This window comes from Macaca nemestrina, chromosome 17 (assembly GCF_043159975.1).
Source record: "Macaca nemestrina isolate mMacNem1 chromosome 17, mMacNem.hap1, whole genome shotgun sequence".
NCBI classification, from domain to species: domain Eukaryota; kingdom Metazoa; phylum Chordata; class Mammalia; order Primates; family Cercopithecidae; genus Macaca; species Macaca nemestrina.
This window is the reverse complement of record NC_092141.1, coordinates 53,927,071-53,942,404: the sequence shown is the minus strand read 5'-3', so window position 1 is coordinate 53,942,404 and position 15,334 is coordinate 53,927,071. Positions and strand designations below refer to the sequence as shown.

Genomic DNA, 15,334 nt, shown 5'->3' with positions numbered 1-15,334 from the left:
TTGCCCAGACTGGTCTCAAACTCCTGGCCTCATGTGATCCTCCTGCATTGGCCTCCCAAAACACTGGGATTACCGGCATGAGCCACTGTGCCCAGCCTAACTCATTTCTTAACCCATTGGGTACCTCAGTTCCTGATTTTTTGTTCCATTCTTTGACTCTGACTAAACACTTACCCTTTGGCTCTGACTATGGGGTCTCCTCTGCCACTATGATCCTCTTGTTCTTGCCTTGACTTCTGGCTTATACTCCCTGCCCTGTGAGCCCATTCTCTGGGACCCATACTGGCACCTTCTCTGGCCACAGATAGCTCAGGGACAGAATGCTTGAAGCATTGACCAATCTTGGCACACAAAAAGAAAATGCAGGTCCTTAGCCTGCTAGAAGTACGATGCAAACAGTCTAACCATGAGACATCCTAAAAACACCAGTGTAGACTTGAGCCACATTGCTGTATTCAGGTCACTAAGGGCAGAAAGGTTGTTGCTTCTCCCTGTCCACTCTGTGGGAGTCAGACCACATCTTGAGCTGGGACCTGCCTCTGCATACCACATATGCTGTGTAAGTCAAGAATTAAAGGTGAGGGGATTTGAAACCAGATTCTACAATTGAATGTCTCCCCTTTATTCCCAGAGAAGAAGGAAACAAGGAATCCCCTTGTTTCTTTAAAAAAAAAAAAAAAAAAAAAAAGCAAATTACAAAGGTATACTCAATGAAGAAATTTGGAGAGGACAAAGAAGCACAGAAGTATATGTATGTAAGAGCAGGCGCGGTGGTTCACGCCTGTAAACCCAGCACTTTGAGAGGCTGACGCGGGTGGATCACCTGAGGTCAGAAGTTCGAGACCAGCCTGGCCAACATGGCAAAACCCTGTCTCTACTAAAAATACAAAATTAGCTGGGCGTGATGGCACATGCCTGTAGTCCCAGCTGGGGAGGCTGAGACAGGAGAACTGCTTGAACCTGGGAGGTGGAGATTGCGGTGAGCTGAGATCGGGCCACTGGACTCCAGCTTGGGTGACACAGCCAGGCTCTGTCTCAAAAAAAAAAAAAAAAAAGAAAAAGAAAGAAAAGAAAAGAAAAAAGAAACATGTATCTTCATGGTTTTTCTTTCATGTTATTCTACTGCAGGTTTTTTAGAGAGTGCATGTTAAAAATTTACAAAAGTTCAGAGATGAATTTTTGTCTTTTAACTTTGAGAACACAGCGAGCATACTTCTATGCTAATTTTGATTTTTTTTTTAAAGGAAAACATAAATATTCAAAATCAGTTCAAAAGGATGTTCACTTGCTGGCTCCCTAGCCTGCAACTCTGAGCAGTAACCCTTATTCACCTGGTCATACATCCATAGTGGGACATGTAATTATTTTATCAAGGGCAACCAGATAGCTTGGAAAGCATTTCATTATCCCCAAGTTTTCTTTGATAATGACTTAATTTTGTAAGCACTGAAATTCATCAGATCCAGCCATGTCATTCAAGGCTGGCTCTACTGTCTCCTTCCCACTCCCCACTTCTGGCATTTTTCTACTCTCTTGCCAGGGGAGAGGAGCTGCCCTTGGTTCATTGTGATCCATGCCCTCTCCTCTCCCTGACTTGTGTCAGGTGGCTAACCTGGGGAAGTGCCAAAGAAATAATAACTACGTTTTCATCCTGGTTTGGGGAGGCTGCTAATTTCCCTTGACCTCTGGCTGGTTTCCAAGCTGTTTTAGGAGAGGAAGACAGAGTTTTCAAGTTAGGAGAGGAAGACAGATTTCCAAGTGAATGCCATCCACGTACCACCTTCCCAGACCCATAGCTTACAGGGCCCCATAGGTCATCAGCTCTTACCTTCTCCCCCGGGAAGGAACAGAAGAAGAGGTGAAATGTTACTTCATTTGGAAGCCTCCTACCATCTCTGTCTGAACCTGGCTCCCTCTCCCTAGGCAGCAAAACCAAATTCCCAAAACTACGTACATCAGCAATGGCCTGCTTGGTATTTCAGAGAAGAAGGACCCCCAAGGGCTTCATCTCAGATTCTGGGAAGAATGTGATTCAGTCCAAAATAGCCTTTCAGAGACTGTATACTCAAGCCAGACCAGAGTATCCCTCTTCCCATTCAGAGCCAGAGAGGACCTGTCTCTGTCCCTGTTCCCCCTGTGCCCTCTGTATGCAGTGTCCTTTCCCATCTCCTGCTGGCTTACATGGCTTCAACCTCCACCTCAAAGCGTCCTTCACCAGGCAGTGCCAATGGTCTCCCCTTCACAATGGTCTAGCTCCCGTGGCATGTGTCTCCTTATTTCTTCTGGCCTTCTTTCTTTCACCCCTGTGTTACAAATGTACTTGTTCTAACTTCCCCCACTGGGCTATGGGTTTCTTTATGTTACAGAACACAAACCTACCATTCACTTTTGTTTCCCCCATAGGCATTCAGCAAATGAACCCTTAGCCTAAAAGCTGCCCGAGTTTCTGGTGCCCAGGGAAAAGCTGCTTATTTCTGTGTCTTCTGGGGGAACTTCCTAAGCTGTCCCTCTTTCAAAACACATTTACTTCCTGCCACCTTCAAATTCTCACTCCAGGAAGCTCCCGACGGAGCTCTATTTTCCAGAATCAGGGAGAGGCCCCTGGGTTCTTTCCCAGCACAGACCTATGTTCTACGTGCCCACCCAACACCACCATGACCTGCAGGCAGGGGGAGGTGCCAAGCAGTGCCCACAAACGACAGCTCTTCCACGCTCCTCCATTCCCTCCCCAGTGTAAACCCATCACATGACCTTGCTCCGCTCACTTTAGGGAGAAGCTTGAGGTTCCCCTGCAGATGTGCTCCCACTTCACAGCGGAGCCAGTGGGCACAGTGGAAAGCTCAGTGGCCCACAAGTTGGAAACCCAGGCTCTCAGCTTTCTCTGACTCTGATATCTTGAACAGCCATTTCTCTTCCAGATCTCGTCTCTACAAAAACAAAATTAGTGCCTCCCAAACCTTTTCCAGCTGCATAACCCTTTAAGTGAAATCTTATATGAAAACGAAGACCATTAAAATAAATAAAAATAGAACTGCTCTGGTTGAAATTAAAGAGGAGGTGGCTTCATTTCTCTTTCCTTTTATTTCCTTACCTCCAGCTGCCCTGATGAGAGCCCCTTGGAACTTTTGGGATAAAGTCCAAAACACTTCATCCCTACAGGACGTTTGAAAAACATTGAATAGATCATCACTGAGGAGTCCTTCTAGTGTGAGTTTCTGATCCCATAACGTCAAAGCTGGTGATAGCTCAATGTGGAGGTAGGTCAAGGGAAGCAAAAGGTGGTTGCCAAGGAGAGGCTGAGCTCTCCTGCGGGATAAGATTGGCTGCCTACACGTGGCAGATGAGCCACACACTAACAATCCTGGGCCTTACTGGCTGTGGGGCTGCTTTAGGACAGGAACTGCATTCTATTAATTCCTGCATTCTCACCTCTTTGCACTGTGGCTGGATCAAAGCTGTCCTTTCTCTATCATCTTTGATGACTCTTGGTAAGTTTGAGCTGCTTCCCACACCTCCTCTGATAAAGCATTAAATTCTACCTGGCGTGGCATGTGAGCTAGCTGTGTATATGCATGTCTTGTTACTGTCCTGTAAGACAGTTGAAGGTACAGATGGTATCTCATCCACCTCTGTATACCAATAGCTACCACAGCTCCTGGCCCATGGCGAGCACTCAGTAAATGTGGGTGAACTGAATGACTGGGACCATACAGATTCAGAATGCTGCTGTCCTGGCCTGAAAAATACAAAACATGCACCTCCTCCCATGACTTACGTGTAAATCCCCTGCTTTGCCCCATACCACATTCTGGACCTAGTTGGAAGGGTGTCAAGAGTTCCATTCCCAATGCAAGCCCATCCAAGTATCTACTCTCTATGGAGTCTGCTCTGTCCTTTCTCAGGCACAATGGAGTCCTGAGGGTTTCATTTGGGGTTTATTTTTTCTTCACGTGTTTCAAACTACTATCATTTCTTCCTTTGTCTTCTTCCTTTGAAATAATAACATAACATAGCATAACATAACATAATATAACATAGCATAGCATAAGCATGTTGCATCCAGTCCTGGGCTTGTCCCTTCCATCCTAGGACTGCTTGCCTAGAAATCAGAATTCTGGCTGGTGGCATCAGGTTCTCTGGGGCTCTGGCTCTTCATCAGCCTCTGGAAGTATGCAAAGGGTCTCCACAGTGTTTCAAGATATGGGTCTGTTCAGGTCACCCTATGAGATTTTTGGTTTCATTTGCTCATGATTTAGATCTGTTCTCTGAGTGCTTCCTGTAACTCAGGCCATCTGCTGCCTGCTTTATGTAGTCTGTTTCATGCAGTGTTCGTATCTCTTGGATATAGATAATTTTTATCATAGCCATTTTGAAGATAAGGCAACTGAGGGTCAGAGAAAGTTCATGACCACAAAATTGGAACTTGAACTTGGATCTTTCCCACCCCTAACCAGCAATCTTCACAGCAATAGTAAGCAAATGTTTACTGAGCACTTACTCTGTGTCTAACAGCAGTCTAAGCACTTTACGTGTATTCGCTCGTTTAATCCTTGCATCACCTTTTGAGTGAACTACTGTAGTGCCAGTTCTACAGATGATAAGACTGAAGCTCAGAGAATTCATATAACTCACACATAACAAGGATACAGTCAGTGGCAAAGCTGGAATGTGGCCCCCCCGCCCCGGCTCCAGTGAGCACCTATCCACTTCAGGACATGGACACTCTTCACATGATACTTCACTGTAGATATTGTGGCATCTGTACCAGGTGTCACACTGAAAAAAGGATAGGTGATCATATCCCAGTCTTTCTACCGATGACCATGAACGGAGAGATTGATCCCCACCCCCTGGTAAAGACAAGACCCTAATGCTAAGCTATTATTAGCTCTCTCCTGGTCTCCTGCTTCCTAAGCTTTCTCATCTGCTCTTCTCAGGCAGACCACATTCCAGAATTGTAAACCCAGGTGAATACTCACATAAGCAAAATATAAATAGGATAATGAACTTGCTGGGAGAATGTCATATAATGCAGTCCAGCAAAATATAAATAATTGAGGAGCTATCTGCTTTGGATTATCTGTGCATTTTTCACTGGCAATATATAATGAGAGCCCTGTTTACCACTGGGGATGGGAGCAATGCCCTGATGGAATTTGACATGTCCAAAACCAAATTCCTGGCTGTGCTTCCAAGATCTGCTCCTCCCAGCCTCCTCCCCTTCTGGGTTAATGGAAACTCCACTTTCTCCATTGCTCCAGCAACAAACTTTAAGTCACCCTTGGCTCCTTTCTTCCTCTTACACTCCATCTGCAGTTCATCAGCAAATCCCACTGGCACTGCCTTCCAAATACATCCAGAAGCTGATCGTTTCTCACCATCACCACTCGCTACCACTCTAAACCAGTTTCTCTCCCTCAGCTCTACTGACATTAGGGCTGGATAAGTCTTTGTGGGAGGAGGCAGCTCTGTGCACTGGAGGATGTTTAGCAGCATCCCTGGCCTCCACCCGCTAGATGCCAGCAGCACCCGCTTCCTACCAGCCCCTGAGCTGTGACAAACCAAACCTCTCCAGACATTGGCAAATGTCCCCTGGGGGGCAACATTGCCCTTTGTTGAGAACCACTGCTCTAGATTAAGCCATTGTCCAGCTTTCCTCTGGTTTATTGCAATAGCTAACTACTTGGTCTTCCCATCTCCTTGCCCCATTACAGTCTGTTCTCAGTGCAGCAGCCAGAGGGGCTCTTCTGATACGGAGGTTGGATCATGCCACTCTTCTGCTCACCATGCTCCATGACTTCTATCTCACTCACTAGAAGCCAAAGTCCTTCAATAGCTTAAAAAACCCTGCTTAATCTGCACCGGCCCCACTACATAGGACCTCCATGATCTCCTTTTCTATCTCTCTCCTCCTTGTTCCTTGAACTGCAACCCCCGCCAACCCCCGCCCCGGTCTTCTTGTTGTTCCTGAACACAAAGCACACTCCTGCTTCGGGACCTTTGCCCTTGCTGTTCCCTTTCCTAGAATGCCCTCTTACCAGATATCTGCATAGTTCACTCCCTCACTTACTTCAGCTCTTTTCTCAAATGTCATCTCCTTGCTTAGAGCTTATCTGACCACTGCAAACACAATTACATCGCTCCCTCCAGCCCCAGGTTTTCCTGTTCATACTGTTTTATTTTCTTCTACCCCAAGAGCACTTATTACCATCTGACAAGCTATATATTTCCTTACTTATTTGTTTATTATCTGTTGGGTTATTGCTGGATCCCTAGACTCTAGAACAGCACTTGTTTTCATGGTAGTCACTTAATAAATAATATGGGGATGAATGACCAGATTATATCAAACTTCCTTTAGAACATCAGTAAGTTCTGAAGAACATGGTTTGATCAAAGAATATTCAAGTCAACTAAGCTTTATTTTCATTAGTTTCTGTTTCACAATGGGTCTTTCCTTAAATACCAGAGGAGGGAAGATAATGCTCTCATTTTGCAGTGTAGCCATTTAACATTTTCTCAGGCCTATAGAACTGTCCCCTTTGTTCATTCATCAAGCACTTATCATGTGTACCACTTGGTCAGCTAGGTTCTTGAAGAATAAACTTAGGCATATGACATACCATGCTCTTCCAGCGCAGGGTGGACAGAGGTGAAACCCACAGGAAAGATGAAAAAAGAGGGCAGTAGTTAGACATGGTTAGGAAGATGAGACGGCACTTACGAAGAAGGCATTTCTTGATATGAGCCTGAAGGTACGGCGGGACTCTGGCAGGTAGAGAAAAAGGACATTCCAGAAGAGGGCAGAATGCGCTGTGGGTGAAAAGTTGAGTTAATAAGCTTAGGGGAGTTCAGGGAACAGCCAAACAGCCAGCAGCAGAAAGTTTAAATGAGTGGAGGACAGTAAGCTTGTAAAGGTGGGTTGGAGTTAGAACACAGAATGCCAGACTCAGTTGGGCCATAGGAAGGCTCCAGAGGGCAAGATCCTGCAGAGGTCCCAAGTGTGGGCTCCGAAGTCAGTAAGCTGTTTGCTCTGTTGAACAGCAGTGTCACTTCTCAGTGCCTCAGTTTTGTCTTGCGTCAACTTGAGCAGATGATAGTACTCACCTCATCACTGGTTATTTTGAGGATGAATAACATAATGCACATAGAGGAGTTAACAAGGTGCTTGGTTATGAAGTCTCAAATGTTGCTTAATATCATTTCGCTATTTTTGTGTGCAATTCAGAAAACATTTTTCCAAATCAGCACCGATTGCTCAGAAACATTTGGTAGGTGATTCTCCCTGGAGGCTGTGAAACAGCTACGAAAGAAAGACTCAATAAGCTGCTAATGAATAGTGGGGCAAGGTATACAGATGTAAACAGAAAAACACACTTAGGGATACACAGACACGCCTATTCTCTCCTCCATCCCCGGACTTCTTTTCACATCTCTCTCTCTCTCTCTCTCACACACACACACACACACACACACACACACACACACACACACACACAACCTCTTTTCCAGATACCCCTCAGCTAGAGCTTTGCAAACAATATGTCCTGGTAAGCACACTCCTAATGTATTTCCTCCAGGGATGATCTCTGTGCCAATGTGGAGGAAGATACTGTACTCACTACATTCTTTGAAAAACCTGTGGTTGCTTGGAATGAAGAAAGCCTGTAATAAAATGTGCAACAATTAATAAAGTAACTATTATTACTGTGGAAGTGAAGTACAAGAAACAATGTCCTAGTTAATTTATTCATGCCCCTGAATTTATATTTTCGTGATTTTGTTACACACTGAATCAATTCTTTATGCAGTGAAAGTGGAAATATATATGAAACTGATAGCTCCCACTTCCTACTCCTGGTTTATATAAAATAAGTTTATTTTTCTGTTAATGAAATCTGACTCTAAGGCTACACTCCCTATTGAGAGACTACATTCCTCCCTATGCCAGAATGATCTTTTCTGTGATCACCTCTGTCTCCAAAATGGTTGCGAAAATTAAAGAAGCTTCTATAGAGAAAATGCTTAGACTAATGTCTAGCTTTATTCTAATAGAATAGAAAGCCCTCAATAAAAATTATTTATTATTAGTATTCCTACCATCAATATCATTCCTGGTATTTCAACTTGCCTGTTGGACTCAGAATTTGGTGAGCCAACCTGAGGCCAAAGATGCCACGTGCATAGTAGTTGTTGAAGCTGCTCACAAATATTCCAGCACCTTTTCCTTCCTGGCATCGGGAGAACTGACTTACACAACCACCGTGGTTGTGTGGAAGAACTACGTGACAAGTTCTAGCCAATGGGTTGTGAGTGGAAGCAATGAGTGTTACCTCCAAGCACTAATGTAGGACCCTCCAGTGCTCTATTTTCACTCTGCCAAAGAGACCAGCAATGTCTCAGATAATGGTTGTAGCTTGTATCTCAGTCCTCAAGTAAGAACAACGATGAGATGGAGCACCAACCTGCAATGGGTATGAGTATGAAGAAACAAACCTTTGGCCAGGTGTGGTGGCTCATGCCTGTAATCCCAGCACCTTGGGAGGCTGAGGAGGGAGGACTGCTTGAGGTCAGGAGTTCAAGACCAACCTGGGCAACACTGTGAGACCCCTGATATGGTTTGGCTCTCTGTCCCCACCAAAATCTCATCTCGAATTATAAGCCCCATAATCTCCAGGTGTCAAGGGAGGGACCTGGTGGGAGGTAATTGGATCATGGGGGAAGTTTCCCCCATGCAGTTCTTGTGATAGTGAGTTCTCACACTCACTGTGTGAGAAATCTGATGGTTTTATGTTTGACAGTTCCTCCTTCACATGCTCTCTCTCTTGCTTGCTGCCATGTAAGATGTGCCTTGTTTCCCCTTTGCCTTCCACCATGATTGTAAGTTTCCTGAGGCCTCCCTAGCCATGAGGAACTGTGAGTCAATTAAACCTCTTTCCTTTATAAATTACCCAGTCTCAGGTATTTTTCATAGCAGTATGAAAACAGACTAATACAACCTCCATATCTACAAAAAATCTTAAAAAGTAGCCAGGTGTGGTGGTGCATGCCTGTAGTCCCAGCTACTTGGGAGGCTGAGACAGGAGGATCACTTGAGCCCAGGAGTTTGAGGCTGCAGTGAGCCATGATCATGCCACTGCATTCCAGCCTGGGCCACAGAGCAAGAACCCGCTTCAAAATAAATAATTTAACTTTAAAAAGAAATAAAATCTTTACCCTTTCAAGTCACTGGTATTTGGATTTTTTTGTTACAATGACCCACGCCAGTCTATGCTGACTGATACATACCAGTAGCTTGGTTATCTAAGAACAAGCTACTGCATTACAAGTGCACTGCCAAAGCAGGAGGCCTGGGCTGATATTCCAAAAGATTCTTCACCAGTGGATGTTCCTGCCACAGCATTTCACAAAGTTTTGTTTTCCAGAAAATGTGGGGGAAGGGAAAACAAGGAAGGGTCCCTTATGCTCATCTATGAGCTCCCAATGTTATGGACATTTCTGGCCAATACTCCCTTGATGATAAAATGGTCCCACCATCAAACACATGCTTCATCCTCAATTGACAGTTGAGAACCTGATACCAATCACACCCTTCCTCTATCATTATGACATTTTGGTATCTTTTTCTACCTACTGGTCTCAGTGCATACTATCTCCATCATCAGAGATTTTCAAATAATGTTGAGCATCAAAAGGGAAAGAGAAAGGGAGTTTCCAGGCCTGTAAAAACTTGTCTCCTTATGCAAATATGCTCCACTCTGCCTGGTAATGTTTACATTTCCTATAACAAGAGTTATGGAATGGATGGCTTCGTCACGCCCAAAACTTTCTCCTAGTTCCACACATCAGGCACCTTGACCGTTCTCCTGTCCCTTCATAACAGTGAGTAGAATCTTTTATTGACCATTTCTCAGTACCTTCACCATTTTTCTATCTTCAGGCCTGTCTCCTACTGTGAGAGGTTTTTTAATATCTGGAATTTAAATACTCCTCCTTTCTCCACCCCAAATGCCTGTACAATGCTTGACTTATGGGGTCTCACCTCTGAAGACCCAGTTCAGGTATCACATGCTAACGAAGGTAGGATGCTACCTCCCATCTACCACCAACTATAGTAAAGACAGCCATTCACTCTTTCAGGTCCTCAACCCCCACCCATCCTGATAAACATTCATACCTGGCTGTCTTCTCCTTATAGACTACCTCCCCTACTAGGCTGGGATCTCCTGGAAAGTAGGACTTTTGTTGATTTTTGTTTATTTTCTTCAGAGACCCAACAACTAATGAATCTCCTGGTCTATCCTTTCAGATCCTTAATGTATGTTTGTTCAATTGTCAAATGAATATACAGCACATATGTCCACATAAATCCATACATCTAGTTAAAAACTCAAAGTTTAAAGTATGATTTGAGCTATAGTAAGAAGGATAACTAAGAAAGACTTTTACAAGGAAAAAAGGAGAAGCACAGACAAATAAATATTGGGGTATGAATCTATCTCTGCCTGCTGTTAAGACTGATAAGCTGTGGGCCTTAGAGTTTCAGATGGACACTTTAAAGTCTCTACTTTTGGCCTGTCCAGACCACAAGACAAATACGATGGCACATTATTCCTGTGAGTTCACCCTTGCACCACCCCAAAAGTGAGCGCCTCCTTAAATTTTCCGCCCTGGCAGCTGCACTGGCCTCAGGCTGCCCTTGAGAGAATGTCTCAATCTTGAATTGATCGTTGTTAACTACTTAAATATTTTAAAACCTAATGTGTTCGATGAGGTCCCTCCTCTGTCTGGTCTGACCATGCCAATTACAGGCGTGCTCTGTGCGTAATGTGTTTCATTTTGACATACCAGGCAGCCAATGTGGATATGCTTGGAATCACTCTTGACTCTTCCCCCTCCTCTCATGTAACTAGCCAAGTGGTGGTGAGACATCCTCCATCCTGCTTTTCTAGGAAAAGGTGAAGTTAGAGGGAGCAGAACAGGAGAGGGAGAGCACGGCAGATGCTGTGGGGTGACAGTAACTGGCTGATTGATCTGTGAACACATGTGAAAGACCCTCGGGTACTCTGATACAACTGGTTGAGACTTGGAAACAAAGAGCAGGTAGGAATAGAGCCAGGGCAATTTAAATACTTACAACGCATCTATATCCACAGGATGGTGGGGCCTGGGGCACCTGGTTGCTTACATTTTCAGCATCATTTCTCACTCCTCCAACACAAACACCCCCCGCCATGCCGATAGGTCTTTAATCTTGAGAACACACTATTCATTTCCACCTGTACTCTTCCCCCCCACCCCAGCCCCCGAGATGGAGTCTTGCTCTGTCACCCAGGCTGGAGTGAAGTGGTGCGGTCTCGGCTCACTGCAACCTCCGCCTCCCCGGTTCAAGCAATTCTCCTGCCTCAGCCTCCTCAAGGAGCTGAGATTACAGGTGCACGCCACCACGCCTGGCTAATTTTTGTATTTTTAGTAGAGATAGGGTTTCACCATGTTGGCCAGACTGGTCTCCAGCTCCTGACCTCGTGATCCACCCACCTCGGCCTCCCAAAGTGCTGGAATTACAGGCATGAGCCACCACACCCAGCCTCCACCTGTATTCTTTTGCTCATATTGTCCAACTATCTATACACCCTTCCCTTCTCCGATGCTTACTGTATCTTACCTTAGCAATCCTTCAAGGCTCACTCCTATTTGCTATATTTCTTTCAACCAATCCCTGCCTCTGCTCTCAACATCTGCCACAGTGTATTATCATCCACTTAGACATTTAATTGCACGCTGTCTCATATCATTATTTCAGCGTTTCCCAAGTATTTATCTTGCCTGCCTAACTTGATTGTCTTCCCTCTGAGTTCAGGGGCTTGGTCATGAATATGGGCTGTTTTTTCTGTATGAGCCTTTATGCTTCCACATACAGTAGAAGTTTGATACTTATTGGATGGGTGGATGAGGAGCTAGAATGTAAATGTGGTGTTTGCACACTTCCTTATATATAATTCTGCCATAATGGTATCACTGATTTCTCATTACAACTCAAGTTGTTTTGCTAGATTGGAGATAAACTTTTCTGATGTGTTCATGCTCTCACTCCATCACTGAGAAGGTATACAGTAGCAGGGAAATGCAAGTATACTGCCTACATAATCTTCAGGAAGTCAAGAGCTATCACTTCATCCAGTTTGCCACACCAGAAAGAGAGAAATAATAGCAGTAGGAGTGATAGTAATGATTAAGAGGCATTGTGGTCCCTTCGCACCATCCATAGGCTGTTTGTCTGTTTTTTTTTTTTTTTCTTTAGCTCCCCTCAAAGCACATGGACTAACAATTCATTTGTGTTAGTTGAATTGGCTACTGTTACTAGTTCAAGTCTGGGCACTTGCCCCAACTTGAGGCCAAGGAGTATAGGGAGGATGTTTGCTGGCTGCTACTGGGAAGAAGCATTTTTATTAATGAGACTTTCCCAAAGCTTTACTGGTTTTGTTTTTGTTTTTGTTTCTTTCTTTTTTTTTTTTTTTTTTTTTTTTTGAGACAGGGTCTCACACTATCCCCAAAGCTTGAGTATAGTGTCGGGATCCCAGCTTACTGCAACCCCTGCCTCCCAGGCTCAAGTGATTTTCGTGCCTCAGCCTCCCTCCCGAGTAGCTGGGACTACAGGCGTGAGCCACCACGCCCGGCTAATTTTTGTATTTTTTAGTAGAGATCGGGTTTCGCCATGTTGCCTAGGCTGGTCTCGAACTCCTGAGCTCAGGCAATCTGCCAGCCTGGGGGTCCCTAAGTGCTAGGACTCCAGGCGTGAGCAACCGTGCTTTAGATGAAGCTGACACTATGGAAACCTTGGTAGAAGATTAGAAAGAAACAAGTTCCTGATGGCATTGTTTAGCAGGCACATCGATGTATCCCTGAAATCCAACATCCAACCTAAAGTTAAATAAGCTGTACCATTCAAGCCTCTTAGAGTTGGACTTTTAGTTAACTTGCAACCAAATATAACCGGCACATACGTAATAACCACAACGATAATAATATCTGCACTACAAACTCACAGAGTAATCGGGAGAGTAAAAGCTAATCACATGTGTAAAACTGCTGTGTCGGCTTTATTATGCAAGTATTTGTTGCTGAGAGCCTCTTGGTTAAGATACCTTCCCTCAAGAGACAGAACTTGAAAAGAATCTTAAAGATGTGGAGGACTCGGGTTGTTCATATCGGGATTTTTAAAAAAATGTCTCAACAGTTTATCAGAAAGCTCAAGACATTAAGATTCAAGCCGAACAGAACAGGAAATGCGGCAGATACTGTACATGACAAACTTTCTAGAAGGAAATGATTTACATAAAAGCTGGTACCCAGCACAGGGTAAGTGCTAAATAACTCTGTTTTTAAATGTTATTTGAAAAAAAAAAAGATTAATCATCCATGCTACAAAATTTAAAAGTTACATAAGTGTGGAGTTTTGCGTCTTCCCTGACCCCCACCCCCAGTCATCCAATATATTTTTTCAGAACTAGTCTGTTCATAACATATATACATATATACTTTTTTTCCTCACAAATGTCAGCATCCCATACACTGTTCTGCATCATTTTTTACAAATCACATAATGTATCTTGAAGGTCTTTCCATATTAGTGTCTAGAGAGCAGAGTCTATTTGTTTTTAAGAGCTGCAGACAACCTCAAGTGTGGTCCAACCATAATTTATGTTTCTACGAATTTAACCGGTTTTATCGTTGGACATTTTGACTGGTTCGGCCGTCTGTGATGTCCAACAATGATGTAATGATTATACTTTCAGGGACTTAATTTCACAGGAGCAGAAGCCCATTGCAGGATAAATTCTGAGTTGCAGAACTGGTGATTTACAGGGCAGAGGGGCAGTCTGTGTCTTAATTTCTGAATTCACGAATGTTGAATGTGATGAATTCGTGGGAAGCCCCGCAGGGCGCCTAAGCAGCTCTCCAGAGGCTGCGGTTGTCACGGATGATGATTGCGGGACCCGCAGATTAAGTCTCCAAGCGCTCCACCCTGCCGCGCCCTCCTCCGCCGGTCCCACCGCGGACCTACCACTGCGCGCGCCCGGCCAGGAGCCCCTAGCTGGAGAACCAGGCACGTGCGATTCCACGTGAGCCTCCCGGCCAGCGCGCAGATAGGAAGTGCGCATGCGCCTGCCGCCTGGAAAGTAGGTCAGACTCCTCCTCTCACGTGACCTGCTCCCCTTAGCTACCCTCTGCGCCTCCCCGCCGGGGCGCAGCCGGGATGCGCTCGGCAGCCAACGTGACGGGGCTGGGCGCGGGCGGCTCCGCGAGCGCCCGGCGCCCGCGAGGATTTGCCGGTTCTCCTCCCACCCGAGCGCTCCGCTCAGAAGTCGGGCGGGCAAAAGGGAGCGCCTCGCGAAGTATCTGGGAGCGGAGCTGGAAATCAATGGGGCCGGGGGAAGCGAGCTCAAATAGTTGACACCTGGCACAGGGCTGCGTCCACTTTCATGCTTCCTAAGGCAGTTCTGCCTGCAAGAAGGGAACGCGCATCGTCTTTCAGTATATCACACCGATCGTTTGCACGTTTGCATTCCCAATTTGTGCACTACGTAGAGCAACTCAGACATGAAAACAAACTTTGTAAGAAGTGGAATGCTAATGGTTCCTGGAGTTTTGCAGGAATATTCCACCGGCCCCATTTCTAATCTCCCACTCACTCCCTCCCCAAAGACACTCCTACTAGAAAGCTTATCGGCAGATTTCTCACCTTCCACAAGAGACTTGAGGGGCGCTGCTGCTGCCACTGCTGCTGCTGGGGCTGCTGCTGCTGCTGCTGCTGCTGCTGCTGCTGGAGGCTGGAGGGGGTTGGGAGCAGGGAATGAAGGCAGGTCTGAATTAGCTGAAGCTAAATTCTATATATCAGAAATAATTTTATTTCTTGCCCCATTGCTTTCTGATTTTTAACTTGTTGCACAAATGACAGACTCTGCCTCAGTGAGTTGCAATCCAGTGGGGGACACTAACAGGCAAAATCAATGGGTTACAATGCAGTGGGCTACACATGTTTTAATAGGGGTGTGCCCAGGTGTTATATAAGCACAGTGGTGGGTACCCTGAGGCTTGAAGACTAAGTGGGAGTTAGCTGGCAGAGAAATAAGGCAGAGGGGGTGGAAAGTGTTCCAAACAAAGGAAATTACTAATAGTTACATAATATTTTCCCATAAGAAGTTTTTACTATAATTGTCTTAGCCATGCATATGGTTGGAATATGTATTGTTTACATTTATATTTTTCTAAGACAGTCTTGAATGAACATTGTTGTGCATGAGGCTTCCCCCCTCCACTTTTAATAACCCCT

The 15,334-nt window shown here is 45.1% G+C and overlaps 1 long non-coding RNA gene across 5 annotated transcripts in view; it reads right to left on the bottom strand.

Annotated features, from left to right (window-relative positions):
- The window catches only part of LOC105476764 (uncharacterized), a 111,627-nt gene extending 96,832 nt beyond the window's left edge, over positions 1–14,795 (bottom strand). For all 5 annotated transcript variants that reach the window (XR_011615740.1, XR_011615739.1, XR_011615742.1 and 2 more), the window contains exon 1: positions 14,744–14,795. This is a non-coding gene — a long non-coding RNA (uncharacterized lncRNA). The remainder of the gene's footprint in view (positions 1–14,743) is intronic.
- Positions 14,796–15,334: the final 539 nt, after the last annotated feature.